Genomic DNA, 27,888 nt, shown 5'->3' with positions numbered 1-27,888 from the left:
TGGATCCCTGTGGAGGCTTTTTGATGATCATCCCCCGGCACGAGTCCTCCAGAGAGTGCTGATGCCGGAAGCTCCTCCTCATATCGTATCTTAGTTCATTTTATGGGTATCCAAGCTAGGCCTTGATCTTCTGCGTAGAAACAAACAGACCCTTTGCCCACACTTTGACATGCCCTCTATACCACTGTGCAGAACTCATTGGAGGTCAGCATACAGTAACTGCTTTTTTTTTTTTTTTAATTAAGAGAAAGGAATATTATCAGAAAAGAGTACCTCCATAGCTGATCATCTGACACCCTTTAAGTGATCAACATTAAGGATATTTAAAGCATGCGTTGATCTTTGATTTACCAATAGTTTTATCCTGTTAAGGAGTAATCCCCCTTTTCTTTCTTTCTTTCTTTTTTTTTTTTTTTTTTTAATTTTTAATCTACACTTACATGAAGAATACTATGTTTACTATGCTCTCCCCTATATCAGGTCCCCCCTAACAACCACATTACGGTTACTGTCCATCAGCTTAGCAAAATGTTGTAGAGTCACTACTTGTCCTCTCTGTGTTGTGCAGCCCACCCTCCCCTTGCTCCCTCCCCCCCATGCATGCTAATCTTAATACCCCCCTTCTTCTTTCCCCCCCTTATCCCTCCCTGCCCACCCATCCTCCCCAGTTCCTTTCCCTTTGGTACCTGTTAGTCCATTTTTGGGTTCTGTAATTCTGCTGCTGTTTTGTTCCTTCAGTTTTTCCTTTGTTCCTGTACTCCTCAGATGAGTGAAATCATTTGGTATTTCTCTTTCTCCGCTTGGCTTATTTCACTGAGCATAATACTCTCCAGCTCCATCCATGTTGCTGCAAATGGTTGGATTTTTCCACTCCTTATGGCTGAGTAGTATTCCATTGTGTATATGTACCACATCTTCTTTATCCATTCATCTACCGATGGACATTTAGGTTGCTTCCAATTCTTGGCTATTGTAAATAGTGCTGCGATAAACATAGGAGTGCATCTGTCTTTCTCAAACTTGATTGCTGCGTTCTTAGGGTAAATTCCTAGGAGTGGAATTCCTGTGTCAAATGGTACGTCTGTTTTGAGCATTTTGATGAACCTCCATACTGCTTTCCACAATGGTTGAACTAATCTACATTCCCACCAGCAGTGTAGGAGGGTTCCCCTTTCTCCACAGCCTCGCCAACATTTGTTCTTGTTTGTCTTTTGGATGGCAGCCATCCTAACTGGTGTGAGGTGATACCTCATTGTAGTTTTAATTTGCATTTCTCTGATAATTAGCGATGTGGAGCATCTTTTCATGTGTCTCTTGGCCATCTGTATTTCTTTTTTGGAGAACTGTCTGTTCAGTTCCTCTGCCCATTTCTTAATTGGGTTATTTGTTTTTTGTTTGTTGAGGCGTGTGAGCTCTTTATATATTCTGGACGTCAAGCCTTTATCGGATCTGTCATTTTCAAATATATTCTCCCATACTGTAGGGTTCCTTTTTGTTCTATTGATGGTGTCTTTTGCTGTACAGAAGCTTTTCAGCTTAATGTAGTCCCACTTGCTCATTTTTGCTGTTGTTTTCCTTGCCCGGGGAGATATGTTCAAGAAGAGATCACTCATGTTTATGTCTAAGAGGTTTTTGCCTATGTTTTTTTCCAAGAGTTTAATGGTTTCATGACTTACATTCAGGTCTTTGATCCATTTTGAGTTTACCTTTGTATATGGGGTTAGACAATGGTCCAGTTTCATTCTCCTACATGTAGCTGTCCAGTTTTGCCAGCAACATCTGTTGAAGAGACTGTCATTTTGCCATTGTATGTTCATGGCTCCTTTATCAAATATTAATTGACCATATATGTTTGGGTTAATTTCTGGGGTCTCTAATCTGTTCCACTGGTCTGTGGCTCTGTTCTTGTGCCAGTACCAAATTGTCTTGATTACTATGGCTTTGTAGTAGAGCTTGAAGTTGGGGAGTGAGATCCCCCCTACTTTATTCTTCTTTTTCAGGATTGCTTTGGCTATTCGGGGTCTTTGGTGTTTCCATATGAATTTTTGAATTATTTGTTCCAATTCATTGAAGAATGTTGCTGGTAATTTGAGAGGGATTGCATCAAATCTGTATATTGCTTTGGGCAGGATGGCCATTTTGACGATATTAATTCTTCCTAGCCATGAGCATGGGATGAGTTTCCATTTATTAGTGTTCCCTTTAATTTCTCTTAAGAGTGACTTGTAGTTTTCAGAGTATAAGTCTTTCACTTCTTTGGTTAGGTTTATTCCTAGGTATTTTATTCTTTTTGATGCAATGGTGAATGGAATTGTTTTCCTGATTTCTCTTTCTATTGATTCATTGTTAGTGTATAGGAAAGCTACAGATTTCTGTGTGTTAATTTTGTATCCTGCAACTTTGCTGTATTCCGATATCAGTTCTAGTAGTTTTGGAGTGGAGTCTTTAGGGTTTTTTATGTACAGTATCATATCATCTGCAAATAGTGACAGTTTAACTTCTTCTTTACCAATCTGGATTCCTTGTATTTCTTTGTTTTGTCTGATTGCCGTGGCTAGGACCTCCAGTACTATGTTAAATAACAGTGGGGAGAGTGGGCATCCCTGTCTGGTTCCTGATCTCAGTGGAAATGCTTTCAGTTTCTCGCTGTTCAATATAATGCTGGCTGTGGGTTTATCATATATGGCCTTTATTATGTTGAGGTACTTGCCCTCTATTCCCATTTTGCTGAGAGTTTTTATCATGAATGGATGTTGAATTTTGTCAAATGCTTTTTCAGCATCTATGGAGATGATCATGTGGTTTTTGTCTTTCTTTTTGTTGATGTGGTTGATGATGTTGATGGATTTTCGAATGTTGTACCATCCTTGCATCCCTGGGATGAACCCCACTTGGTCATGGTGTATGATCCTTTTGATATACTGTTGAATTCTGTTTGCTAATATTTTATTGGGTATTTTTGCATCTACATTCATCAGGGATATTGGTCTGTAATTTTCTTTTTTGGTGGGTTCTTTGCCTGGTTTTGGTATTAGGGTGATGTTGGCTTCATAGAATGAGTTTGGGAGTATTCCCTCTTCTTCTATTTTGTGGAACACTTTAAGGAGAATGGGTATTATGTCTTCTCTGTGTGTCTGATAAAATTCTGAGGTAAATCCATCCGGCCCCGGGGTTTTGTTCTTGGGTAGTTTTTTTATTACTGTTTCAATTTCTTTGCTTGTAATTGGTTTGTTTAACTTTTGTGTTTCTTCCTTGGTCAGTCTTGGGAGGTTGTATTTTTCTAGGAAGTTGTCCATTTCTTCTAGGTTTTCCAGCTTGTTGGCATATAGGTTTTCATAGTAGTCTTTAATAATTCTTTGTATTTCTGTGGAGTCTGTCGTGATTTTTCCATTCTCATTTCTGATTATGTTGATTTGTGTTGACTCTCTTTTTCTCTTAATAAGTTGGGCTAGAGGCTTATCTATTTTGTTTATTTTCTCAAAGAACCAGCTCTTGGTTTCGTTGATTTTTGCTATTGTTTTATTCTTCTCAATTTTGTTTATTTCTTCTCTGATGTTTATTATGTCCCTCCTTCTGCTGACTTTAGGCCTCATTTGTTCTTCTTTTTCCAGTTTTAATAATTGTGATGTTAGACTATTCATTTGGGATTGTTCGTCCTTCTTCAAGTGTGCCTGGATTGCTATATACTTTCCTCTTAAGACTGCTTTCGCTGCATCCCACAGAAGTTGGGGCTTAGTGTTGTTGTTGTCATTTGTTTCTATATATTCCTTGATCTCTATTTTGATTTGTTCATTGATCCATTGATTATTTAGTAGCATGTTGTTAAGCCTCCATGTGTTTGTGAGCCTTTTTGTTTTCTTTGTAGAATTTATTTCTACTTTCATACCTTTGTGGTCTGAAAAATTGGTTGGTAGAATTTCAGTATTGTGGAATTTACTGAGGCTCTTTTTGTGAGCTAGTATGTGGTCTATTCTGGAGAATGTTCCATGTGCACTTGAGAAGAATGTATATCCTGTTGCTTTTGGATGTAGAGTTCTATAGATGTCTATTAGGTCCATCTGTTCTAGTGTGTTGTTCAGTGCCTGTGTGTCTTTACTTATTTTCTGCCCGGTGGATCTATCCTTGGGGGTGAGTGGTGTGTTGAAGTCTCCTACAATAAATGCATTGCAGTCTATTTCCCTCTTTAGTTCTGTTAGTATTTGCTTCACATATGCTGGTGCTCCTGTATTGGGTGCATATATATTTAGAATGGTTATATCCTCTTGTTGGACTGAGCCCTTTATCATTATGTAGTGGCCTTCTTTATCTCTTGTTACTTTCTTTGTTTTGAAGTCTATTTTGTCTGATATTAGTACTGCAACCCCTGCTTTCTTCTCACTGTTGTTTGCCTGAAATATGTTTTTCCATCCCTTGACTTTTAGTCTATGCTTATCTTTGGGTTTAAGATGAGTTTCTTGTAAGCAGCATATAGATGGGTCTTGCTTTTTTATACATTCTATTACTCTGTGTCTTTTGATTGGTGCATTAAGTCCATTTACATTTAGGGTGACTATTGAGAGATATGTACTTATTGCCATTTCAGGCTTTAGATTCGTGGTTACCAAAGGTTCAAGGTTAGCTTCTTTAGTATCTTACGGCCTAACTTAGCTCACTTATTGAGCTGTTATATACACTGTCTGGAGATTCTTTTCTTCTCTCCCTTCTTATTCCTCCTCCTCCATTCTTCATATGTTGTGTGTTTTGTTCTGTGCTCTTTTTAGGGGTGGTCCCATCTAGAGCAGTCCCTGTAGGATGCCCTGTAGAGGTGGTTTGTGGGAAGCAAATTCCCTCAGCTTTTGCTTGTCTGGGAATTGTTTGATCCCACCATCATATTTAAATGATAGTCGTGCTGGATACAGTATCCTTGGTTCAAGGCCCTTCTGTTTCATTGCATTAAGTATATCATGCCATTCTCTTCTGGCCTGTAGGGTTTCTGTTGAGAAGTCTGATGTTAGCCTGATTGGTTTTCCTTTATAGGTGACCTTTTTCTCTCTAGCTGCCTTTAAAACTCTTTCCTTGTCCTTGATCCTTGCCATTTTAATTACTATGTGTCTTGGTGTTGTCCTCCTTGGATCCTTTCTTTTGGGGGTTCTGTGTAATTCCATGGTCTGTTCGATTATTTCCTCCCCCAGTTTGGGGAAGTTTTCAGCAATTATTTCTTCAAAGACACTTTCTATCCCTTTTCCTCTTTCTTCCTCTTCTGGTATCCCTATAATACGAATGTTATTCCTTTTGTATTGGTCACATATTTCTCTTAGTGTTGTTTCATTCCTGGAGATCCTTTTCTCTCTCTCTATGTCAGCTTCTATACGTTCCTGTTCTCTGGCTTCTATTCCTTCAATGGCCTCTTGCATCTTATCCATTCTGCTTATAAATCCTTCCAGGGATTGTTTCACTTCTGTGATCTCTTTCCTAACATCTGTGATCTCCTTCCGGACTTCATCCCACTGCTCTTGCATTTTTCTCTGCATCTCATCCCACTGCTCTTGCATTTTTCTCTGCATCTCATCCCATTGCTCTTGCATTTTTCTCTGCATCTCTGTCAGCATGTTCATGATTTTTATTTTGAATTCTTTTTCAGGAGGACTAGTTAGGTCTGTCGCCTTCTCCGGTGTTGTCTCTGTGATCTTTGTCTGCCTGTAGTTTTGCCTTTTCATGGTGATAGAGATAGTTTGCAGAGCTGGTACAATTGACCGCTGGAAGAGCTTCCCTTCTTGTTGGTTTGTAGCCTTTTCCTGGGAGAACAGCGACCTCTAGTGGCTTGTGCTGGGCAGCTGTGCGCAGACAGGGCTTCTGCTTCCTGCCCAGTTGCTTTGGGGTTTATCTCCGCTGTTGCTGTGGGCTTGGCCTGGCTGTGGCTGTTCCTCCAAAATGGTGGAGCCCCGTTGGAGGGGGAGCGGCCAGGAGGCTATTTATCTCCGTAAGGGGCCTCTGTGCTCCCTGCTGCCCAGGGGGTTAGAGTGCCCAGAGATCCCCAGATTCCCTGCCTCTGGTCTAAGTGACCTGTCCTGCCCCTTTAAGACTTCCAAAAAGCACTCTCCAAACCAAAACAACAACAGCAACAATGAGAGAGGGAACAGAAAGAAAGAAAAAAAAAAAGGAAAAAACAAGCGATTTTTTTTTTTTTTTGTCCTCAGGTGCCGGTCCCAGGCACCCGCTCACTGGTCCTGCTGCCCTGTCTCCCTAGCAGCAGGGTCCCTGTCCTTTCAAGGCTTCCAAAAAGCACCCACCCACCGGTCCCGCAGGGAAGGAATGCTCGATATTCTTTGTCCTCAGGCACTGGTCCCAGGCACCCACTCACCAGTCCTGCCGCCCTGCCTCCCTAGCACCAGGGTCCCTGTCCCTTCAAGGCTTCCAAAAAGCTCTCGCCAAAAAGAGAGAAAAAAAGGGGAAAAACGTGCGATTTCTTCCGTCCTCAGGTGCCAGTCTCAGGCACCCACCCACCGGTCCCACAGGGAAAAACGCGGGATATTCTTTGTCCTCAGGTGCCGGTCCCAGGCACCCGCTCACCAGTCCCGCCGCCCTGCCTCCCTAGCACCGGGGTCCCTGTCCCTTTTAGGCTTCCAAAAAGCACTCGCAGAAAGGAGAAAAAAAAAAGGGGAAAAACGCGTGATTTCTCTGTCCTCAAGTGCCGGTCTCAGGCACCTGCCCGCCGGTCCCGCAGGGAGAAACGCAGGATATTCTTTGTCCTCTGGCGCCGTTCCCAGGCACCTGCTCACTGGTCCCGCCACCCTGCCTCCCCAGCAACGGGGGCCCGTCCCTCTAAGGCTTCCAAAAAGCGCTCTCCAAAAAAAAAAAAACCGCTCCGGTTTCTCTCCACCCGCCGGGAGCCAGGGGGAGGGGTGCTCGGGTCCCACCGGGCCGGGGCTTGTATCTTACCCCCTTCGCAAGGCGCTGGGTTCTTGCAGGTGTGGATGTGGTCTGGATGTTGTCCTGTGTCCTGTGGTCTCTATTTTAGGAAGATTTTTCTTTGTTATATTTTCATAGCTCTATGTGTTTTGGGGAGGAGATTTCCACTGCTCTACTCACGCCGCCATCCTGTCTCCCCCTATGTGGATGATTTTATGTCAGCAAACTTGACTACTTAGACAAAGTGGAGAGATCTTGGCAATCTTAACTTAGGCAAAGATTTTTTTAGATGTTACAAAAAGGCACAGACAAAAAGAAAAATGACAAACTGGACTTTATCAAATTAAAACCATTTGCTGTTTGAAAAACAAAATGAAATAAAGGAAATGGCAAGACAAAAAATAGGGGAATTATTCACAGTAATATCTGATGAAGAACTTCTGGCCAGAATATATAACTGATTCTTATACCTTAAGAAGAAGACAAAAACTCAGTAATATGTTAGCAAAAGATTTCAACAAGCATTTCAAAATGAGGATAGAATAATGCTATTAGCACATGAAAAGCTGCTCAGCATCGTTCATCATTAGGGGAAATCTAATTTAAAACCACAATCAGATACACATTCCTTAGAATAGCTAAACATTTAAAACTAGACAATGCTAAGTGTTAAATTCATTTAACATGGAGGGAGGTCTACCTGAGCAAGCCAAAATCTAATCCTGTAAAGTCCTCAAGGTTATGAAATCATGATCTAAGAAGAGTCAGTCAACAACAATCAATAGGCTGTAAGCTATAGCCAATCAAACAATTTCTTTTCTTTGCTCCCCTACCTTCTCTATGTGAGTTTTCCTCCCTGGCTGCTGTTGGTGGGAGCTCTCCTAACCACTTTTGGTTTGGTGCTTATAGATATGAATAGATATTTGCTCAAATAAACTCTTGCATTTTTTTAATATGCCTCAGTTTATATTTTAACACAAGTGTTGGTGAAGATGTGGGGGAAATGATACTCCCATATACTGCTTAAGAGAATGTGAAAGCAGACAGTCTCTTCAAAAAACACATCAGCATGAGTGAATCTCACAATCATCATGCTAAATGAAAGGCTCCCCGCACAAAAGATGAAGACAAATGATAGAAAAATGGGCACTAGTATGTAGTGACTGAAAGCAGATTGAGACTGGGTTAAATGACAAACTGTAAAGTAGCACAAGGAATCTTTTGAGGGTTGAGAAAGTGTTTCAGATTTTTAATGTGGTAATGGTTTTATGTATATATCTATCAAAATGCATTGAATTGTACAATTTAAAAGAATGTAGTTTGTTTTATGCATATTGTGCCTCCCAATAAAACCAATAAAGGAAAATAGATGCCCCAAACAGGTGAGATTAAAAATTAGAAATCAGAAACAAATTTATGAGAAAAAAAATTAATGAAAGAAAATCAAAAAGGAAGGAAGGAAGGATAAAGGGAAATGAGGAAGGAAGGAAATCAAAGACAAAGTAAATGAAAAGGAAATGAAATGAAACAATGGGCACCCAGAAATGGAAACAGCTCATTTTAATTTTCAATAAACTCTGTCTCTAGTTAAGTATATTTTTAAACATAATGGTCTTTTAAAAATTAATTTAAAAAACATATTTTGCTTTAAACTGAAAATATATATGTAATATATATATATAGTTTATATATAAACCAAAAATAAATATATTTTTCTCTAAACTGAATACTCTCAGTTGTTTGCCTTTTCCAAAATGTTATATTTATATTTAATGTTTTTTATTTTAAAGTTTATATTAATTTTAATATTTTCTGTCTTTATTCTACTTACTTTGGTTTGGTTTTCCATTTTTACCCTGGATTCCTAAGAAGCCATGTATATGCAAAATTTGCTTTATGAATAAATGTGATTAAGATAATAAATGTCTCTCATATTGTCACCATGCTTGCCTCTTTAACCTGTGAATTATTTTGAAAAATGTTTAAGGTTTCTAAGTTAATTTAACAAGTTGGGGTTTGATTTATTGCCTGTAATGGTATAGACATGGGTGAACTTTTGTATTAAATATTTTGAATTTTTGCAGCAGATATATACTAGTTATGGATTGTTAGTTAAATTTCTACATTATAGAATTCTGTATATAAAAATGTATTTCCTTAAATTGCTTGTCAGTTTTACCTAACGTTACTGGTGCATCTGTGTTCAAATCTCTTACTATGATTGTGGACGTTTTCCAACATTACTACATAATGTCAGTTTTAACCTTAATTAGTTAGAGAAGCTTTCTGATTCCTTTATTAAGGTAACAAAGGTCATAAAGTCAAACATTTTGTTTCTGATTTCTATAACTTCAATTGGAATTTTATAAGTTAATGTATAGTAATCAATAATTTTGAATGACCCTTCTTGTGGAAAAGAAACATTGTATGAAATGTTAAAACTGATTGGTCCAGGACCTGTCTATCCTAGGGAAAGATCATACAGTGACATACTCTTCTACATTTTATCTGATCACCCTCACCATTCCTAAGTTTCCATTAAGAACCCATTATGTATCTATTAATCATAAATTTATACACATTCTTGTAAAAACCTACTTATGCTTTAAAGTCCACTACCTTTCCAGCATAATGAGTCCTTTATGCATTTTATTTACAGCATACATTTGTATTAGTTTTAATTTGTTCTCCCATCTAAAATGTTTTTTATGGGTCAAGGGATGAAGAAATCTGAACTATATATGGACTAAAAATGCATGGTCTTATTTTCAGTTTCAAATTTGCAAGCTTGGTTTAGATAATATTGTTATTGATATGACAATGAAGAAGTTTCTAAATGCATCAGGGATTTCCCAGAAAAAGATACATTAAACCTTTGGGTACCAAATAATCTGATGTTATTCTTTCTTACATCCATATAGTTGTACAATACAGTGGCTACTTTATTTACATTACATAGGAGAGTGCCATTTAAGCCATAAATAAAACTCTACATAATTCAACTTAGTTTAAACATCTTGCTAAAAGAGCAGTAATCAAATTTAGCTTCAGGACATACTGTAGACTAATACAAGACCAATACTATATGCACCGTTAAGATTATACTGCAAATGTGGTTCCTATTTTATTATTTGATGAATGGTATGTCACAAAGTGTTATGTGATTCCATAATAAAAGATATTATTATAATACTTTTGCCCAGAGGACAAAGTTAATCTTGCCAAGAGGACTTGAACTCTCAAATTCTAGAGTTAAGTAAGTTGCCTCAGGGCTCGTACTTTGAATTCTTGGAGCAGAAGAAAAGATACACTGGTACCCAAATCAGATTTCCCAATTTCATTAAGCTTCCAAAAGTGTGTGTTTTAGATATTATATCACTTATGACAAATTTCCCTTTGAAATCCATATAAAGTTAGACACCTTCAAACCTTCTGATTAAAACATTTATTCCTATCAAATGCAGCAAATTCATGAACAAATAAGTGCAACAATTTGAGCAGCATTGATGGTGTACATAACCCACCACAAATCCCTTGCAAGTAATGAACTTTCTCCGTGACCCATCTCATTTCAATTAAAGCTTTCTAAGAAAAATTACTATCTCTACAAGGGTACAGCTCAAAATTTTTAAAAGCTGGGAGTTCTAAAATAGTTTAAATTAATTTATCAGGTTATGTTATTGACAAGTTGGACCTGGACAGATGAGTTACCATAGGGTATGCTTCACTGGGAGAACAGGTCTATCAGCAACCAATGTGTATACCAGAACTGTGACGTAGAAGGGGTAATGGTGCCTACATGTGGCTAAGATGGTTTCTCTCTCCCTCAGGGAGAAACTTCATTTTTAATTTTATCTCAAATTAAAATTAAATTTTATTGTATTGTTTGTAAAGACAAGAACCTAGGCAGAATGGGTTTGTGAAGAGGATTACCTTTGGTACTCATTTTAAAGAGAAGATCCTTTGCCATCTCCTATTTCTGTATAACAGCAGAGCCATACTGTAAGATCAGTAATGACTTTCTAACCCATAAGGACAAAATGAAGCCCCTCCTGTTTTTATTTTTTTCATTATTTACATTGTATACTTTAACTGTATTATGTATAATGTGAACATCAAGACTCCAGGATAAGACTTTGAGATTTGTGGGTGAAATTGCAATATTCCCAAAATCTCTCACCTGGCCTTAGTTGCATCTCCATATCAATAGGTGTTTCCAAGGGGTAAAGAGAGGTAGTCTATGTCCATGTCAATAGGTAATTGATTACAAGGTGGGTGGAGAGCAAGCATGCACCTGGACCAGAGAGGTTTTGTGGTGTCTTCTTTGCAGCTGGGTCTCAAGAGACATGGGTGAACAGGAGTAGACAACTGCTTGCAAGCAATAAATGGGTTTCTCCCATTTTATTTCTTCCTTCGGCTGATTTCAGTTTCAAAGGTTTATTTTGCCCCTGGCTGGGAACATATTTTCTCCCCCAGAGTTACAGATTTATGAAAACTTGGGGACTAAAAATAAGCAACACAATCATCTGGAATAATTGGTGGAGTAGGAACTCTGAGATGAAAATTACAATTGACTTAAACAAGGCATTTGGAATGAAAGTATTTAACAATGGCATCACTATTGTGATGCTATTAATAATAGACAATTGGGACAGAGTTCATAATGACTTAATCCCTACTCCATTAACTTTTATGAATTTAATAAAAATCTATTAAAATGAAAATATGCCACATTGAAATTACCAGGCTCGGATATGCTTATTTTTGATGAGTTTCTAGAATGCATTCCGGTATGAATTTTTACTATCTAAGTGAACTGTGAAACAAATTGCTTTATTTACCATTATCCTAGATTTTTTTTAGATTGCCTCTTTTAGTTATTTGTAGAATCCAATATGCAGTATAACAAAACAAAGTATAACAGAAACTACAAATTATTTTCTATGAGTTCATAGAAACCAGCTATTGTTTAATGAACCTTGATGCTGCAGTTACTGACAGTAAGTTAGAAATAAATGTGTTTCTCTCCCTTGTTTGAAAGTACTTGGCATTTTGCTACTGCAAAACCATAAGGCCCAACATGCCTTTTCAAATGATTTTATAATATACTAAGAAAGCTATCCAGATACATTAGAATGATAGGTTGTTGTTTAGAGAACATTGTGATCAAAACTATTGCCTTCCAAAACCTTAGTAAGCTGGGTTAGCAGCAGCTATACTGGGGGAACATCCCTAGACATTTACTGGCATTTACATGAAGTACTTGCCCTCCATTACACTTGTACATTTATGCATAAATGATAGATATGTTATTTTCTCTGAGCACAGTATAAATGTCTTCTGCCTTTCGATGTTTGTAGATTTAAGTTTTTACTAACCTGATTTAAAATTTGTCCACTTGCCTTAATATATTTACTCTAGGGTATTGCTTTTTTTGGCAACTGTGTTCACCAAAATTTATTTCACTGCCTTTGTTTAATTCCCTCCAAAATATACCTATTTCTGTGAATTTATCTTTCTGTAAATTATTTTTTACCAGGAAGTTTAGCACTGATTTCTCCAGGATAAGACATCAAGAAAAGTAGTATCTTAAGTTCAGTGTGATCTGGATAATACATTTTATTATCAACTTAGTTTGTCCATTGAAATGATCTTATTTACTTTTAGAACAGTCTCAGAACACATGAAGTTTCAATATATATTTTCTGAGGAGTATAAATGTGTGATAAAATCAGAAAGAAACATGTACAGTAAGTGGAGAGAAAAGAATAGAAAACATTAGTTAGAAAACATTTTCACATTTAGCTTAAAGCCTGTTCTTAAATTAGGACATTTGTTCCTAAAGAAATGGTGCCCCACATTTTTTGGTCCATATCTGGACCTCAGATGATGAGCTGAGAAAGGTAAGTCTTTTCTTTCCCCAGCTCTATGGGTTTCAGTTCTAGGATCTTTTGAAATGTAAGTGTGTAAGTGAGAATGTACATCATGACAGCATATTTTAACTGTCACAGTAAAGGCTGGTAGTGAACTTATCAAGTAGAAATATAAGCAATAAAATGAGAAAAAGTCTTGGCTGAACAAATAATCCAAGTAATAATAATAAAGGAAGAAACAGCCCAATGAGGGCTGTAATGACTCATATTGATTTAAGACCTATTATCTGGTTGGCAATAGAAAAGGCACTTTCTCCATAATTTTATTAAATCATTATTTTTTAAAAATCTATGAAATAAATGTAAACAGATTCTCCAGAGATATCAGGTCTGCTTAGAAAGGCAAATTAGCTAAGTGACCAGGTTTCTGCATTTCTCACAAAGAATTAGAAGGGGTCCTAAAGAGGGGGGAAATTTAATAAATTTTGTCCTAAAAGTAGGAAGCAGATGACTAATGGGGATTAAGTTACTCCTTCAAAATATAAAAGGAACCACATCATGGATTATGGTTGTAAGACAATATTAAGATTCTGCAAAGTTTATGACAAGGAATCTGGGAGATCCATGATGTTATATGCAACATTATATATGCATGTACTTTTTCCAAAAGGGCTTCAATAGATTATCATAGAATCGCTGTGCCTAGCTCCAAAATCTGGAAAAAAGAAAAAAAAGAGTATCAGTGTTTTACAAATTAAATCCATTTCAATCATCTTTATCAGCAATGGAATCTTTTTTTTTGGTGGGGGTTGGAGGGAAGGTGGGGAAATTCCTATATGTCCAGGGAAGTAGGGAAGCTGGGCACTAGGAACAATGTATCCCCCATTTAGTTTGTACTTAGATGAATCCTATTTGTTAGGCCAAAATGTAAAGTGCCCACTGAAGAAACTCTTCAGGAGAGAGAGCACAAGGCTTGACAAAACGGCAAGAGATTTTAATAGAAGAAATTAAATAAGCTGTCCTCCCATAGATATTAACATACACATTCTTTGATTAGAAAACTTGGTACATTGCACTGAGACAAAAAGCTAGTGAGAAGCAACACTGAAATTTGGACCCCACATTTTTCCTGAGATACAATGCAAGAGAACACAGCCAAGTGAAATGTCTCCAATCCCTTAATGACATAAAAATGCAAAGGGTGAAAGTTCAAAAAGGGAGTGATATAGGAAATGTCTAGCTGGAGATGTTGATAAACAGTTTTAAATTGTATTAGTTCAATTCATGTTAAATAATAGCATCCTGAGATCTTAAGCTCTAACATTAAAATCATTTTTAAAAATTCAAATATATTACAGTACAATTATAAATCTACATAAACATTTTAACAATCATTCCTAGAACTTCTCAACCTTGGAACATAGTTTCTATGTGCATTTCCTAAAATGTCCAATGTGTAATGAACTCAATATGGGAATTAATTTCTGGTCTCTCAGTATGTAGTGATATATTTTGAAATATAAAACAGATTTTCACTTGGAAATGACAGCTCCTGTGCATTGTTGAATATCCTCTATTGTTTATTTACTAACAAGTCATAATTTTCCACCCACAAAGGACAATTCCTTTAAGAATTAGTTCTACTGCTAAAGTTATCTTAGAAAATAAGAGCATTACAAATCAGAGGTCCATGATTATGTTAGTTGTAAGAGATTATTATTTTTTACCTTTTATCCTGTTATTGTATACAATTTGCTTATGAGTTCCAGTAACTATTATATTATGTATGTTCTTCAGTGGATTTTTGTAGATATCTTAAGATTTTCTATGTACCTGCTCATGTAGCTGGGAAAAAAAGAATGCTTTATTTCTTATTTTTCAAAACTGAATGTCATTTATATCTTTTCCTTGGCAACTTGATATTGGCATGATATCCATTAAATTGTAGAATAGAAGTGATGTGTTCAGTATTCTTGTCTTGTTCCAGATCTTAAGAAGAATGTATTCAATGATCAACTTGAGTTTTGCTTTTCTTTGATAGCCTTTATTAAATTGAGGAGTTTTCCTGCCTTTCTACTTTGCTGAAAGTTTTTATCATGAATTGATGTGGAATAGTTTATATGTGTTTTTCAGCATTATTGAGATGATATATTATTTTCCCCTTCATTCTGTTCATTTGGTGAATTGATTGACTTTCAAATATTATGATATTTATATTTCTTAGATAAATTGTACTTGTCCGTGGTATAATATTTCTTTCATATATAGCTGAAATTATGTATGAATGGATTTCAATAACATATTTTAGGGAATTCAGTGAAGATGTTTTTACTTATTTCTATCTTTGTTCATGAGGGATACTGGTCTATAGAATTATTTTCTTATGATACCCTTGTCTAGTTTTGATATCAATTGTTTTTGGATAAAGTCAAGATATTTCAGCATTTCATGTTATCTTAAATATTAATTTATTAGTTTCACTTTTGTATCATGTATTTTTTTTTTTTTGTAGTGTTGGCTTACAGAAACCGGAAATTGTCAACAGTAGGTAGGGTGAGTATAGACACAGAAATCCAAATTTTCTGGCACTGCAGCCCAAATGTTTGCATATATGAGTAGGTATTGACAAGATAGTATAAAACCTAGATAGAATGAGGGTCAGGGAAAAATTAGCAGTGAAACTTTAATCCTGCTTCCCATCCTGATCTAACCAAGGCTATGAAACAAGGTGTCCTGCTCTTGGCCTGGCCTGAGATCTGTAACACAGCAATAGCTGTGTTTTCCATACAGATGTTGCATAGTTTGTCATGGTGAATAAATATCTATCACAAGTTTACTGTTCTACATGAGATGGTGGCAATCCTGAGAAGATAAGTAGACAGAGCAAAATCCAGGTATGGGTTGAGAAGACTATGGGATACAACAACCTTTGTTCAGTAAACAAAGGTAAGATACAAGATCATGAGTCAGGAAAGCCAGGCCTGTCTCAACTCATAGGAGAGTCAGTGACTACGAAGGATAAAACGCCCAGCAAGGATGGGGTCTGAGCGTCAGTGGTCTTCATCAGTGCTGCTTCTCTGATACTGAAACAATATATTACCTCTTATCGTCTATCACAACAGTTTAACTCCTACCAAAGATAAAGTTCAAAAGAACAAAGAGGATAAAGAATTTCTGAAAGCTTATGCATTTACTGCAAAATAAACTAAATTGATTCATGATAACAAGAATAATAAGTGGATCTGGATGGGAAATTACTGTCTTAGATGGAGAGTACAATATAGGATAGAGTAAATGGTCCTCTCCAGACAGATTATGGCCTTGACAGTAAAGATAAATGAAGTTTTATAAAATAAAGATATTTTCCACATCTGTATGGCAGTTCGTAAATCATGATATTTTACATATAGAAACCACATATTGTTAAATAACCTCATTCTATTATGGAAATATTTTTCTCTTTATTATTGAAGTATAGTTTAATATAAAACATTACATTAGTCTCAGATATACTACATAGTGTTTCAACAACTACATACAGTACAAAATGACCACTGTGATAAGTGTAGTACCATCCATCACCATAAAGTTATTTTTCTCTTAAAATAATTGTATATTCAATACTCTCTTCAACTTTCAGGTTGTATTCTAAAATATGTTTGATACTCCCTGCAAGCCAAGTAGTAAGAGAGGAAACAATTCACAGTAATCTAGATTATTCAGTCATAAAATGGAACAACCGAAAAACTGACTTGATAAGCAATTGTCATATGTATTTTTGCATAGCAAGCAGTCCTCAGACTTACAAACAGATTGAGTTCCAAAGTTCATTTGCAGGAGATTTTTAGAACTCAGAACATATTTTCCCACTAGGAACAAGTTGGATGTGATAGTTAGATTCACAAAGCCAAAAGGCCTGGCAGATCCAAAATTAGTTAAATTTAGTTCAATAAATGTTTATTGAACATTTATGGTAGGCACTGTTTGTATTAGGCTCTGAGCATACAAAGATTCACAGGCTTGCATTCAAATAGCCATAATATATCAGAATTATGTATGCAATATATAAATACTTACTGACACCTAACTTAGATATTGGGGACATACCATGAGCAAAATATGGATTTGCTTTCAAGGAGCACATTTTGAAGTGGAGGCAGAATGGATGCTCACTTGGCTTAGCCAAGTATGGTTAACGTGGCTTACGAGAAAGGCTCTGGGTGCTATAAAAGTTCAGAAAAGGGGCTCTATTCTTGTTTGGTGAGTGATTTCCCAGGGCAAGCTGACATACGAAGAATTATTGGGGTTTACCTAAACCAGTCTAAGAGAAAAGTAACAATTCCTGGCATGAATAGAAGTTCTTAGGGAAGAGAATACATTGAGAGCGGTTCCAGCATTTATGCATCTTCAGCTGACTTCACGTAACAACATAAGTCAGGGATTGTCTGAAAATTCGGTTAGTTGTATAAGTAGTTAAAAAACATAGCTGAATTGAAAAGTATCCCAATTAGGCATCTAATTATATTCCTAGCAGAAAATATGGTTCATAATGGTTTGCTAAGAGCCCCGATTCAGTACTTGGGAATAATTGACACGTGATTTTTCATCTTGTTTCTATTTATTTTATTCCTGAATAGAACCTTTTATGAATGAGCCGTGATTTGACTGTTAGAGTCTAGCCTGTGCACCAACAATGCTACAATGATCCATTTGCCGATGTGGCTCACTTCATGTGGTAGATTGTACAGCAGTGCCTCCGCAGTGAATCACAGCCCCCTGTGTTCATACCCATCTGATACCGACTCTGCCCTTGGCCCTACGACCTACTTTGTCCAGTAGGCTTTAGCAGACATGACACAAGAAATTGACAGCACTCTTAACAGTGACAGTTGTCTTCTCTTGCCACTGGAAATTCTTCCGTTGCAGAATGCTAAGTCTGGGCTCACCCCTATAAACATGTAGTGCAATGGTGAGCCAGCCCCAACTGCAGCACACACGTATGAGAACTTCTTAGAATGTCCAGCCTCATCGGAACTGCCAGGTAACCTGGCTGCTTGAGTGACCTCAGATGAGGGCTCAGAACAGGCCAGCTGAGTTCAGTGCAGTCCTCAAGGTGGTGAAATGGCAATTGGTTTAGGCCACCATGTCTTGGCATGCTTGGTTACATGGCAGCAAATGACTGATGGCATTCACAAAATGTTTGGAGAAATCAAACAACCCGTTTTCCAGAGTGCAAGTTTTTTTGGACTCACAAGATCTCTTACAAATGAAAATGGAAGGAAAAGGTACAAATTATCCTGTGTACCACTAATAAAATATCTATTCCCTGCTAAAGTATGGAATTTCTGAAAGTTTATATGTATAGTAATTAAAAACTACATCATTTATTTATGCATTCATTCTCCTACCCTTGTATTCATTCATATTTATTGAATAATCACCTCAATTCAGATACTCTACTAGTTGCTTTGAATAAGGAGGTAAATAAGACATAGCATCTCTTTCCTTAGGTCTTCTCTTCCATAACAGAAAAGATGCATATACACAGATGTGCATTTATAACCTGAGGTTAGAAAGGTTGCAGAAGGTCCAAGGTCCCAGGGACAATGGTTTCCAGAGATGACTTCCTGGTAAAAGGAATATGTCAACTAAACCTGCCTCCAGAGTCTAAGCTTCTATTTACATGTGTAGCTCAGATCATTTAAAAAGGACTGTGTTAAAAGTAGGAACAATTCTCTATTATTATGGTATTTTGTCTTTTAATGTTAATAATGTAAAGATGAGCTAAAAGTTATATCCGTGTCTTTACTCCTCAGGCTTAGATCTACGTCATTCAAAAAATTCTCAGGATATGTTTAAAACGTTCATATTGAAACTCAAGACTGCTGTAATGTGCTAAGATTAGTATATGAACTGTTACAAGTGTCCTGATCCCTTTTCCTTCTCCGATATAAAGTCTTTTACAGAAGCCTGAATCCATGGTAACCAACCAAAGTAAGCTAAGCAATCGATCCATTGACCAAGCCTGAAACAGTCGTGCCCGCCGCAATGGAACCAAAACCTTCTCTCGCACCGAGGCTGCCAGCAATAAACTGAAATCGAATTTACACTGAAATGATGGGGAAATGGAGGATACCATCCAATTCCTGGTCTCCTTGAATTGCTTTCAACCCACAGGTTTTATTTTGTTCATTTACGTGCAACATCCATGTCTTTGCCAAAATGTGCATAATGACCTTTGTGATTTTCAGAAGCATGGAATCATCATAGACGTAAAGAACCTCTCATGCCACATTATCACCATCCTTATTTTGTAATGCTCCCCTAAAGAAGTTGAAGGATTTACACATGCTTCTTTTTTAAAAAAATCCTTTCTTAATAGGAACAGTTATAAGCATACAGAAGTATATTATATCAATTTGCAATTTAATTTTAAGAATAACTTCCAGGATATATATGTATGTGTATATATGCATGAGTATGTTCTAATAAACCCCAGACAAGATTGTAGTATATTTATCAATTGTCACATATATCACATGCACATTCATTTCACCAGTTGCATACAGATAAAAGAATACACATTTATGTGTAGAAACATATGAACATTATATACATTATTAGTTTGAACAAAAATAAGCAAAGCTCCTATGTTTAAATATTCCATGTTTATCTGTTAAAGGATTCAAATTCTGAGTTCATTTATGCCCTTAAAACCTATTTTTCATTATTTCTAGCTTGTAAGTGATTGCCAGTCACAATTTCACCAACTCACCATCTTTCCTCTTAATTCTTTCTAGGTTTGATACATATATTTATCCAAGCAGTCCCACAGACATCATACATGTGGTGTATGTGTGTGTGTGTGTAAGAGAGAGAGAGACAGAGATATAAAGAGGCAGAGAGATGGACAGAATGATAATCCATGACCATAGGTTGGAAAAAGAAGATGTAATTAAAACAGCAATGAGTTAATGACACTGGCACATTTCTCCAACTCCTTTTCAACAAATAGTGTTGAAATGATAGGCATTCACATGCAAAGTGGGTGAACCACAACCTAAACCTCAGAGCTCATATAAAAATTAGCTCATAATGGCTCATAGATGTAAATGTAAAATAGAACTTTATAAAACTTTTAGAAGAAGACAAAAAAAATCTTTGTGTCTAGAAATTAGTTTTCTGACATGACACCAAATTTATGTTCCTTTAAAAAGTTAATAAACTGGGCTTTACAAAAATTGAAAACATGTCTCTGTGAAAAATAACTGAGATTAAGAAAATATTGTATGTTAAACAAAAAAAAAATAAGGAAAATTTTATGTTTTCTTGACTGGAGGCTGTTGATGCCTTTATTTTCTTATACATAATCTGTTTCCCTACTATATTCTAGCCTTTTGAAGGTAAGAATCATGTCTTACTATTGTTAGTAAACTTTTTACTGTATGTTCCCATATGAATTTTAGAATTAGTTTGCAATATCTACAAAATCTACAATTTAGAATTAGTTTACAACATCTACAAAATTGCTTGCTGGAATTTTCTTTGGGATTTCACTGAAACTATAGATCAACTTTGGAGACACTTTCACAATATTGAGTCTTTCTATCCATGAATACAGACTATCTCTCCATTTATGTAAAACTACTCAATTTCTTTATTAAAAATTTGATCATTTTCCACACATAGAACCTGTGTATGTTATTGTGTTTATAAAATATTTTATTTTTTGATATTGTAAATGCTATTATGCTTTTAATTGATAAATTCTATCATTCAATGTTGGTATATAAGAAGAGGTTTACCTTTGTATATTAATTTTGTGTCATAGAACCAAGAGTTAGTTATTAGTTCCAGAGGGTTTTTTATTTGTGATTTTTTTACATAGATAACAATGTCATCTGCAAAATAAAGTTATATTTCTTCCTTTCTGATCTATATTTCTTTTATTTCCTTTTCTTTTCTAATCGCATGAGCTAAGACTTCCAGTACGATGTTGAATAGCAGTGGCCAATGAGTGGTGCCTTATTCCCAATCTTTGTAGGAACAATTTTAGTTTCACACCATAAATAATGATGTTAGATATATGTTTTCTGTAGAAATTCTATATCAAGATGATGAAGTTCGCCTATATTCCTAGTTTGCTGAGAGTTTATATTATGAATAAGTGTTAAATTTTGTCAAAAGCTTTTTCTATATCAATTGGTATTATCATATTTTCTTTCATTTTTCACCCTGTTGATATGGTTGCTTATGTCAATTGATTTTTGAATGTTAAAGAGACTTGTATACCTAGGAAAAATCCCATCAGTGGTTGTGACAATTCTTTTTTATTTTATTGATTTGTTAATATTGTGTTGCCACTTTTGCATCTGTATTCATGAGAGATATAATCGTTTCTTGTAATGTCTTTACCTGGTTTTGATATTAGATTAATGCTGACCTCACAGAATGAGTTAGGAAATGTTCCCTCTGCTTCCTTTTTCTGGGGGAAGTATAAGGAGTTTAGATCATTTATTCTTTAAAAGGTTCAGAGAATTGACCAATGAATCCATTTAGCCTGGTGTTTCCTTTTTCGGGAATTTGTTTATTATTGACTCAATCTCTTTAATGCATGCATATCTATTCCTATTATTTATTTTCTCCTTTTGTGCATTTTATTTGTGTCTCTCAAGAAAAAAGGGTCCATTTAATCTAAGTTATTCATTTGTTGGCTTAGAGTTGTCCATAATTTATTATCTTTTTTTAATCCATGGGATCAGTAGTACTAGATTTGCTTTCATTTCTGATATTGGTAGTTTATATTGTCTTTTCTTTTTTCTTATTTAGCCTGGCTGTAGGTTTACTCATTTTATCTTTCCGAAGAACCAGCCTTTAGGTAGGTTGTTATCTATTATGTTAGCTTTAATTTTTATTCTTTCTTTTCCTCTGGTTGCATTAGGATTTAGGATCTTTTTTTTTTCTAGTTTCCTAATGTGGAAGCTTAGTTTTTTAAAAAATTTTTGACCTTTCTTCTTTTCTATGTTTCTTTTATTTTATGTTGTGAATGTCCTTCTAAGCAGATTTTTATCTTTATTCCTCTATAAGTAAGGTATTTCTTACTTCGGTTGCTTTCAGGCTTTCTCTGTCTTTGATTTTCAGTAATAGGATACACTCAGGTGTAGATTTTTTGGCATTTAATCTGTTTGGAGTTCTTTGAGCTTTCTGGATATGTGGTTTGGTGTCTGTCATTAATTTTGGAAAATTCCTATTATTATTTGAAATATTTATTTTCTTTCATTATCTTGTTATTCCAATTGTACCTTTTGAAATATCTCACAATTCCTCTAGAACCTGTTCTGTTTTTATTTATGTCATCCTTTTTTCTGTCTTCATTATGTTTTAGAAATTTTCTGTTGACATATCTTGAAACTTATTGATTCTTTTCTTGTTTTGCTTAGTCTACTAATGAGCCTATTAAAAGCATTCTTCATTTCTGTTACAGTGTTTTGAATGTCTAACATTTCCTTTTTATTCTTCATTGGTATTTCCGTCTTTCTCTTCCATCACCCTAGACTGTTCTTGCTTGCTATTTTTTCATTAGAGCCCTTGGTATCATACTTACTTGAAATTCCCTACCTGATAATGATACCATTCTGCCATTTCTAGGAAAGTTCTGATGCTTGTTTTGTTGCTTGAGACTATTTTTTCTCATCTTGCATGTCTTGTAATTTTTGCTGAAAGCTAGGCATGTTGTACCATATAATAGGAACTGAAGTTTTTGGTTAATATGGTTAGGAGTTAGGCTATCTTTAATGTTTGATGTCTGTATTTGTCGGAGGTTTCAATTTCTTCTCCTGTCCTTATATTCTTCTCCACTGTTGTCTTAGGGTTTTACTTAAAACTTCTCAAATAGAATATGTGCTTTGCATCTCTTTTAGCTATAATCCACTGTTACTATATTGAGGCACTGCTGATGTGGTTAAGGTGGGGGTACAGGTGTTCTATAACCTTATGATTTAGTCTCAGTTGGTTAGTGGACCTGTGTCCTTGGGCTGTCACCTTCACAGGCATTTATTAGCTTTCTTCCTCTTTAGGTGATAAAGGAAGGCTTGAAGGGACTGGAATCAGGTCATTTCCCTTCCCTGATGTTGGATAAAAAAAATGTCTTTTCCCTTGCTCAGTGGTCATTTGCAATGAAGAATTCTCTGGAGATATTTGAAAATGGTTGTTTTCCCCTCTCTTTACCAGAAACAAGAATGTCTTTACTTGGCCCTTCTCTTGTGAAAACCTGGTAGAGTTCCAGATGGTAAATCCACAAAATCTCTGAGCCCCCGTAAAATTTCAGCCACAAGACTTTGTCATTCTCCCAGTGGTCCACACATTGCTTTCAGTAGTTAGTCAAAGTTATAATTTAAATATTTCTACCCACTTATGGCAATGGCTTCCACCTTAGGTAAGCTGATCTGATCTTGGCTCTGACTGTATTTACCTGCCTCTTCAGATTTTGAAGTGGAGAATTTTGACATGGTGTCCCATGATCTCAATTGTCTGACACATCTAAGAAAAACCATTTGTTTTCCTTTTTTTCTTGTAGATGAGAATGAAAACTTCTAAGATCTTTCCATGTCAGAGCTGAAACTGGAGCTACCATTCTCTTCAAAACTTGCTTTTGTCCCTTATTCTCTCATTTCTTTTCTTTGGAATTACAAATGTGTATACATATTTTTCCCAAAGATTTATGTATCTCTTACAATATTTGCTATATTTCAATTCTTTTCCTGTTTGTTTTCTTTTGAATATAATCTATTTGTCTAAATTGTTGATAACTAATCCTATTCTATGTTTTGTTTAATCTGGTGGTAAACTTATCTGCTGAATTCTTAATTTTTGTTCTAGAATGTATTTAAATTATTTTATTATAGATTTCAAGATTCTCATGATATTCTTCATCTTGTCTATTATTTCTTGATCATAATAATGTTATTTATTTTTAAGTTCATATGATAATATCATCAATATTGTCTCTTTTTCTTTCCATTACTTTGTTCCTTTACACCTACTATTTGGTAACTGCTGACTTAATGCTGGACATTTTAATTATTTTATTATAGATTTTGAGATTCTTTGTGGGTATGTGTTTACATAAACACACACACACACATAAATATTTACATAATACCTTATTTTTCTTCTGTGATGAATTTTTCTGCAAAGTGGTTAAAAGGGGGTAGGTCACCTTTATCTACTTAGGTACTAGATGTTTCAAGTCTGACTTTCAGTACTTCTGAGGTCACAGCTGAGAATTTGCATGTGTTCTGCACCTTTTCTCTTTTCTAGCCCTGGCCCCAAGCTCCATCTTTTGTTTTGCCTGCACTGTCAGACTGTCAGAAGCTCCATTGGAGTTTTGACCTTTTTTGTCCATTACTGCTTAGATTTTTAGACTCTTACCTCGTGAAGCTTACAGATTGGTCAATTATTTGAGAGAAAAACAGTATAGGATATTAAACTCACTTCTCTATGTTTGCTTTTGGGTTTTGATTCTTCAAATTTTGACTAGCTTCTCCTAGAAATTTTTGCTCCCCTATAGTTGTGAATTCCTTGGGATTCTCTAATATCTTGCTTTCGATTATGCTCTGATTCTTGAACCACTTGCAATTGGAAAATATCTTGAGGTACAACATAGTGGATAATGTTGTACTCCCCTTAATGAGAAAAAAAATCACTTACTTCATGAATTATCATATTACTAACCCACCCCTTATCATGAAAAGCTTATTCACTTCGTTTGCATTTTTAAAAGTTAACTTGCTTTTTCAGTTTTGTCCCCATCAACTTTTCACACATGAAGATTTTAACTTCATTTGCTCTATCTATTACAGAATTTTATATAAATGATTTGGTCTATATTTTATTTTCCCTTATTTTATGCTAACTGTGAAATAAGGCATTCTTATTAACACTGGACCAAAACATTGCTGTTGTCAGGTGAACTTGTTGCAATACACTTTTGTTTTAGTCAGATTAGTCTGCATCAATCCATAAAACTGTTATCACTACTTTATATTCATATTTTAAATAGCATCCACTCTATTTTTCTTTTCTGAATGCACCTAAACAAGATATATTTGAAAATCTACCTTATTTCAATTAAGACTCAGTTGAGATCCAGAGCTTTATTTTCTTTAACATCAGAGCTAAATGTTACTTTGAGAATATAAAGACAAGTGTATTTTTTAACAAGATAGCTTCAGGCATTTGAACATACTGACTTCCCTTTGTCTTCCAATTGTTAAAAAAAACAGAAAATATAAGTATTGTGAATTATTCCTATTAAAATTAAAATAATTTATAATATGATCTACTTGAATTTTAAAGTGGGTATCCAAATAAAATTAAATTTTATTCATATGAAAAAGTCTAAGAATGTTAAAAACTAAGCCATATACAGTTTTTTAACTGAATTTACCATGTAAATAATAAAGCTAAATAAAGATTATACATGGTTAGAGATAATTTTGTTTTTGTTATTTTTAAATTAAAAGTGTGTTAATATATACAAAATTTTTAAAATGTGTTTTATAAAATGCTTTTGAACCAAATTTTGATCTTTGAAACTCATTCTTTCCTTGAAAAATTTTATTGCCGTGTTGATATATGTTTCTTGAAGAGCTTACAGTACTGATTTTTTATTTCACTATTTGGATGATGCTTATAATAATGACAACCGCATCCTCTGCAAATACATTTTTTGTCAGCTGCTTAAAATAACAACTTCTCTAATCTTTATAACAACTCTGAAAGATACATTAGCCCTATTTTTGAGAATGTCAAGGCTTTTAGTCTGTCAAAATTCATATAGTTGGCAAACGGCATTAACAGAATCCCAGGTCTGCTTGACTCCAAAATCTCTGTCACTTCAATATCACATGGACATCTTTTCAGTGACGTTAGTGGTCATTTGGAAAGCTCAGCAAGATCCTTGGCTGTACATTTTAAGAGATACCAGCTCAGTGAAAATGAGACAGGTGATACACTCTTTTCTTATTATATTTGCCTAAATATCTGATGTTTCAGAGATTCAAATGAGGCTGTTTCTTATAATACTTTGGAATAATTATGCCACCTGCAGTCATTAACTTGAAAGCCTTGAATTTATAAATGCAAGAGTTACACATGACTTGGGACTGGGAAAAAGTGCAGTAAAATATAACCTGGTAACTCTCTACTTACTGTGCTATAGTGAGTTATACCAATAACATTTGTGGCAATTTATCATTTATTTATCATCTTGAATGTATCTGATAAATGTAATCTTTAATATTTTCAACACTCTGTTAAGTCTTAAGTCTTTTTGCTGGCCAGTCTTTATGAAGGCAATGATTATTTTACATACCAGTTATAAAAGCAATTGTCATAGAGTAAAACAAATTAAAGAGGTAAGTTTTTTTTTTTAAGAGCAAGCAGAGGGTAATTGTATAGTGAAGTTGCTTTAAAATGTGCCCGTCTAAAATTATCTTGAGTCCTGAAGTGTCTCATCTGCTTTCCAATTTTCTACAAGATGCTTTTAATATTTTGAGATTTATATTAAACCACAGGGGTCTGGAAGATTTCAGGAACTCTTGCATACACATCAGAGATAAACAATGAATTAAATTAATAAAAGAAAATCACAATTTAGATCTTAGTTGCTATAAATTTTGCTGCTATTCCTCTAACTATAGCTCACAGGTTTCTAATTCTAGCTCAGAAATTACCCTAATGCACCCACATTGAGATAGCTGTCACATTCTAACTTTTGCTTCAGCTTCTAGTCATATGTGAAATTTCTAAATTTCAGTCGCAATCAATATCTGCTTGACATAATAGCAATATAGTAGCTATGTGGATATGCTTTTTTTTCCCTACAAAGTGAAATACAGAAATACTAAAATCTCAATTATTTGGACAATTTCTCTTCTATTGCCAAGGGATGTGTAATGGTAAATAAAGATCTCAAATACTTAATTTAATATGGTTTTCATTTATAACCTGTTTCAAATCAATTTTTCTTCTTTTTAAAGGGAAAACTCTGAAAATCCATTTCCACATTCTATAATCTATTACTTACATCATTTAAAAATACGTGTAGCAGATATTGTTTTTCCTATCAAAATTACTTTCTTATGAGTACAATCTTCAAGCCAAAACTTGACTCAAAACACAAAGAACAAAAGAAAAAGACAACAGCTGAGATAAACTAGCATCTCTGGAGTGTTTGTTTATGTTTTATACCTAAACTCTGTAATATTCCCTCAGTAGCCAGATCTCCCAGTCATCCTATACCAAATATTACTTGTGGTGCAAAGGGATGAATGCAAATGAAAGAATCGAAGCAAGCTGCAAAAAGACTTTTCCAAATCCTCTCTGTTATAGAAGATTAAATCAGCACTAATGGCTGCGTCTGTTCAGTAAAGCATCTGATATATAGCAGTAAGGTACACAGTCCTGCACTGTAAGAATATCAAAACCTGGAATCCACCTGAAGGAGACTTGTGAGAATATCATGGAGGAGTCTTTCCTATTTATTTTTATAGGTAAAAATATTTCAGGTAAATGAAAATATGTATTTTTATTTTTAATCCATATACAAAAGAATACGAATGCAGGTAACATTGCTATGTGGGAATGTAGGATCATTTTCATGCAGTTCAAAATACTTTCCAGATATCTTAATCCACCAGTCACCATAGTAAAAAAGATTTTCATGTTTATTACTTTCATAGGTTGAAAAAGCAAGTCATGTAAAAAAGGAAAAGATCAGAAGGCAAAGAATAACTCTAAGATTTCTTTTTTAGAGCAAAATAAATGAGTTTTTAAATATTTTAATTGAACTATATAGTATAATATGGAAAAATATACTCAGTGTATACTTGCTAAATTTTCACACAGCCAAAGTCATCCATGTAAACAACACCTGAAATTCTGATCACAGATTTATTTTTAAAATGGGATATTAGAATTTCCTGTGAGGCCCTAAAAGACATAGAAGCGCTGTAGACTTCAAAATGGTTGTCAGGTTACCTATGAATCATAATTTACAGGTGAGAAGTTTCTTTCCCCCAACACTTGTTTGTCTTTTGCTTTGGTAGAGAAACTATGTTAAGTT

This window comes from Manis javanica, chromosome 7, assembly GCF_040802235.1.
Source record: "Manis javanica isolate MJ-LG chromosome 7, MJ_LKY, whole genome shotgun sequence".
Taxonomy (NCBI): domain Eukaryota; kingdom Metazoa; phylum Chordata; class Mammalia; order Pholidota; family Manidae; genus Manis; species Manis javanica.
This window is presented reverse-complemented; position numbering follows the sequence as displayed.